The sequence below is a fragment of the Astatotilapia calliptera genome, chromosome 20, assembly GCF_964374335.1.
Source record: "Astatotilapia calliptera chromosome 20, fAstCal68.1, whole genome shotgun sequence".
Lineage (NCBI taxonomy): Eukaryota > Metazoa > Chordata > Actinopteri > Cichliformes > Cichlidae > Astatotilapia > Astatotilapia calliptera.
Genome location: NC_137441.1, coordinates 20,275,580 through 20,281,292, shown reverse-complemented (window position 1 = coordinate 20,281,292; position 5,713 = coordinate 20,275,580).

The following is a 5,713-nucleotide window of genomic DNA, read 5'->3' as shown; positions in this document are numbered from 1 at the left end:
TAACTAGGAAGGAATAAAATATAAATTAAGGTTAAAAATGAAATAACTGTACAAAACAAATTAGAATGAAGGGTAAATTTAACTGGGAAAGAATAAGATAAATTATATAAATTAAAGTTGAAAATAAAATAACTGTACAACAAAATACACAATACACAATATAGAACTATATAAGAATGTATGAAGAAATATTAATAAATATATACACAATAACAGCAGCTGTACAAGTATTAACTGGAAGTGAAGAATGTAGTGACCAGTGTTGTGCAATCCACATTATGTCTTGTGCAGTGCAAATATGCTTAAAGTGATTTAAGTGATGAAGTGAAAACAATGTCCAGAAAGTCCAGTGTGTGTGTAAGAACCATATGTGTGGGTCAGTACTGTGTGGTGGTGTGATTGAGAGACAGTATCGCCTGTGGGAAGAAGCTCCTCCTCAGTCTCTCTGTGTTGGTCTTCAGGGAGCGGAATCGCTTTCCTGACCTCAGCAGAGAGAACAGTCTGTTGTTGGGATGGCTGAGGTCCTTCACGATCTTCCTGGCCTTGGTCCAGCACCGCCTGCTGTAGATTGAGTGCAGGTCAGGAAGCTCGGAGCGGATGGTGCGCTCAGCTGACCGCACAACCCTCTGTAGAGCTCGTCTGTCCTGCATGGTGCTGTTCCCGAACCAGGTTAAGATGTTTCCCGTCAGGATGCTCTCTATGTTGCACGAGTAAAAGTTCCTGAGCACCTTGGAGGGCAGTTGGAAGTCTCTCAAGCGTCTGAGGTGGTAGAGACGCTGTCGGGCCTTTTTCACCACGGTGTTGATGTGACAGGACCATGACAGGTCCTGCGTGATGTGAACTCCGAGGTAATTGAAGCTGTCCACTCTCTCCACTGGGCACTCGTTGATGACAGGGGTCTGGTAGTTCCTCTCCTGCTTAGTGCTGAAGTCCACTATCAGCTCCTTTGTCTTACTGACGTTTAGAAGGAGGTTGTTCCTCTGGCACCAGTTCTCCAGATTCCTAATCTCCTTCAGGTAGGCCGTCTCGTTGTTATCAGAGATCAGGCCCACCACGACGGTGTCGTCAGCAAACTTGATGATGGTGGTGGAGCTGGTAGTGGCCACACAGTCATATGTGTACAAAGAGTACAGCAGGGGGCTCAGAACACACCCCTGGGGGGCTCCAGTGCTGAGAGTGGTGGAGGCTGAGACATGTCCGCCCATCCTTACTGCCTGTGGTCTGCCAGTTAGGAAGTTGGAGATCCACTGACACATAGATGAGCTGAGTCCCAGATGCTCCAGCTTGGTGGTGAGTGTGGAGGGAATTATGGTATTAAATGCAGAGCTGTAGTCTATGAAGAGCATTTTAACATAATTCCCCCTTCTAGTGTCCAAGTGAGTGAGTGATGTGTGGAGGAGATGAGAGATGGCATCGTCTGTGGAACGATTTGGACGGTAAGCGGACTGTAGTGGGTCCAGTGTGTCTGGTAGTGAAGAAATGATGAAGTCTCTGACCAGGCGTTCAAAGCACTTCATCACTACTGAGGTGAGGGCTACAGGGCGATAGTCATTGAGAGAAGCAGGGTGGGGTTTCTTCGGGACAGGAACAATGATGGACTCTTTGAAGCATGTGGGGATCACCGACTGAGATAAAGAGATGTTGAATATCTCAGTGAACACAGGAGCTAGCTGGTATGCGCAGTCTCTGAGGATACGACCTGGGATGCCGTCTGGTCCTGCTGCTTTCCTGGTGTTCACTCTCTTGAAGGCTCTCCTTACTTCATGCTCGGAGATGACGAGCACATTTCCGGTGCTGGCAGTATCTTCCTGTCTGCAGCCGTTAGCGCCGCTAGCACTAGCATTGTTGGAGTCCTTAGCTGCAGCCTCGAAGCGAGCATAGAAAGTGTTCAGCTCGTCTGCCAGAGTCACGGCCGCGTTCGTCATACCGGTTGTTGGTGCTTTAGTCAAGTCAAGTCAACTTTATTTGTCAATTCTGCCACATGTACAGGACATACACAGAATAGAAATTGCGTTACTCTCAAACCCTAGTGATTAGAAAAATGCAAATAAAATAATTAAAGAGTAAAAATTTAAATAAATACAATACAATTTTACGTATAACAAAAAAAAAAAGCTATGCAATATACAATATACAATATTCAAGTAAGAAGGCATAGTGGTGCAAAATAGGCAAATAGTGCAAATGGAGATTTAGTAGTGTACGGTAAGAGATAGTGTAACAACAAAGTCTTATGAGGTAATGGCAGTCCAATGCTCCACAAAGTGACTGGAGCAGGCCAGTGAGTGCGTCAGAGAGTGTGTGTGTGTGTGTGTGTGTGTGTGTGTGTGTGTGTGTGTGTGTGTGTGTGTGTGTGTGTGTGTGTGTGTGACAGAGTTCAGTGAGACCGTGGTGGAGAAGAGGGGAGAGGGGGGCAGAATCGGGAGGGAGTTTAGCTTCCTGACAGCCTGATGGATGAAGCTGTCCTTCAGTCTGCTGGTCCTGGCCTGGAGACTCCGCAGTCTCCTCCCTGACGGCAGCAGCTTGAAGAAGCTTTGCATTGGGTGCGTGGGATCAGCCGCTATGCAAAGGGCTTTTTTAGTGAGACGGGTGCTGTAAATGTCCTGGAGGGAGGGGAGAGAGACACCAATGATCCTCTCTGCAGCTCTCACTATGCGTTGGAGGGTTCTATGGCAGGACGCATTGCAGGCTCCAAACCACACAGTGATGCAGCTCGACAGTCCTTAGTCCCCGCCACAGGCTCCTAGAGTCTCTCTGTTGGAGTTGTGACTCTAGTTTCCTCCCGTAGCGCTGCTTCGCCTCTTTCACCGCCCTCCGCACGTAATATGACGCGGCTTTGTACGGGTCCATGTCCCCCGTCGTGAGTTTCTCTGTGAATTTCACATTCTTCTGGCAACGTGCTAGGTGCTTGCTCAGATTTGAAGTTTTTTTCTCTAGAAAGTTTCCTTCCCATGCAGAGTGTACGGCAGACACTAATGTTTTTGTCACTTTTTACAGAATCAAACTCAAATAATGTCAGTACTTCCAAGCTTTAAATGCTGCATAGTCGTACTCTCTCCTGCACTCCATGTTATCCATTGTTGATCTGCACACTTCTTTTGTTGCCAAGGACGTCGCACACTCGTACGTCATTGTCATTCGACATTCTCACAAACAAAATCACAGTTTAGTAACGCAGCGTGCTTACAGGAAAGTATCAGTAATCTAATGACTTTTTTGCAATAGTAATCCCTTATTTTACTCGTTACTTGAAAAAAGTACTGCCCATCTCTGACAGTTACCTGCAATGCCATTTTCTGACTAACAGATGGCACTCTTACAAATACCAAATCTCATTTGACTGCAGTTTGTATCAGAGGAGTTCTTGTGTCCAGTCACAGGTATCAGTGACAGTGAGAGATGTGAGTAACTCATGATTCATAAAAATAAGGTGCCATTTGGTCTGCATAGCATAATAAACATGTATATTTGCTTATTTTTCAAAGGAAAGGTCCATGTGATTTCTGTTATCATTTACTGTATTTTTCTTTATTGTTCTGGATGAGGCATTGATTAAACTGAATGCCAACAATTTACTGCATTTTTATTATAAGAATATGGACTAACAGTGTATATTTACATTATGCTCACATGGCTGTACATTGTGCTTCTGGCATGCCAGAATGTCCCTTATTTGACAGTTAAAAAGTTGGCAACCTTACCCCACACACATTGCCAACTTCAGACTTCCCGAACAATTCTTTGCTTTAGGCTTTAAAGTGAAACTCTCAGCACAGACTATAAACCTTGTCTGATCTCCTGCATTTCTCACCTGAAAATCTACCACGTGAAAATTCCTGTCCAAAACCTTTTTCCCCATTCTGGTCTTCTTAGGCACCAAATGCCAATAATCACACCCATATGTCAAAGGGTAATCATCAGCCAACACGGTGGTTTCCACAGCAGGTTTCAGTTTTTGTTTATATAAGTAGTGTTACTTCATTATTAATTAATCATGTTGTGATTTTGTATCTCTTCCTGAAAGTTTTGTGTCTCTTTATGGTTATTTTGTGTGTTTCGTGGTCATTGTGCACCATAGTAGGTGCACAATGACCACGTTTGGACTGATTTTGCATCAGTGTGTAATTTGCATTTCATTGTAGATGGTTTGTCTAATATTGGCCCTCCCTGTGGCAGTTTTGTTTATCTTTGTTTAGTTTTTCCCTTTGTTTGGTTGGGTTTTTTTTGTTTGTTTGTTTGTTTTTCTGTTTGAACCTTTTAATCATTATTTGAATGACTTATCAACAACAGTGTTGAGAGGTTCAGGACTTGAGCCACCAACTCGTTTGGTCCCTTGGTTAGGTTAGCGTCTGAAGAAAAGTATAAAAACTCTGCACTCACCCTGTGTTTGGTGTATAACAGCCATAATCACATCAGAATTGGTATGCCTCTTCTCCCTCTCTCCACATGTTTTTCTTCTGTGCGATCTTTCTTCAGAATGGGAGGAGCTCATGTGGCTCAGTTCCAAACTTGATGGCAATACCTGGAGGTTGCTCAACTGCTTCCTAGAATTATATTCTTCATTCATTGTTTTTTTTTTTTTTACATTCAGATTGCTGTTCTTTATCTGACTCTCTAGATTTGAGGATAGCTTTTTGTACCTTCTTCTGGGCCAACTGTTGATTTGAATGGATGTACATGCTGATGTTTGATAAAAATGGAACAACAGTGAGTATGAATGTTTCTGTCAGTTACCAAGCATGACAACACTGCTCTGCATGCAGATGGGTTACGTTTTCAGTATGAGTATGAATGAGCTAAATGTCAGCATTAGTCATCCAAGTTTACAGGCCTTAATTAAAATTTAGGTTTGCATTGTGGTTTTCTCCAGAAAACTTTCACTGAAATGATTAAAAATCAAGAGTTTTAAAGGCACCACCACATGTGGCTGCAGTGTATATTATTGAAAACGGACAACAGAAATCAGTGTTAAGTGTTACATGTTGATATTTATGGTACCTGGGGCTGCAGGAGTGGCAGCTTGTAGGAAGAGAAACTTGACGATGATGACGACGTTGATGAAGATATCCATCGTAACCCAGTCAGGCCAGTAATAAGGAATCTGGTTTGGGAATCAGGAAGTGGCATCGCATCTAGTTTCCGAGACGACACATGGGCCTTCGCTATTGTCTGTTGTTTGCCATCGAATTTACATACCAGTACCACTGTCAATGAGTCCACCACACCCTGCTGCTCACTTCACACACACAGCTGCCCATGTGTCATTCACAAAGGCACCATTCAACATCGAAGTTAGAACAATGGACACTGCAGACTGATCAAACTTCCATACAGCTGTTAAGAAGTTCATTTACAGGTTCTGCTATACTAACAACCTGCTATGCTATGCTTACGAACCATGCCTTTTTTTTCCTGTTTATTTGTATAAAAACTCTCAAGTCTCTGACTTCTGCTTTAAATATACAACCGCAGGTGTCTGCATTGGACATTTCTGTTCTCGAGTTAGTTGTCCCTCTATTACCACAGGGCTTTAGGGGACCGGTTTAGCCGGTTATGTGGGATTTCAGCAGAACAGGAATATCAAGGGAGAACTTGCCCAGGCCTCTCTGTTTCTGCTCCTCAAGGGGACGACCGCCCTGACCGGTTTTCTGGGGTGGAGAGAAGAGATAGAGGCAGAGTGTGAAGAGGAGGAGGGTGTATGTGGGGCGTTCTC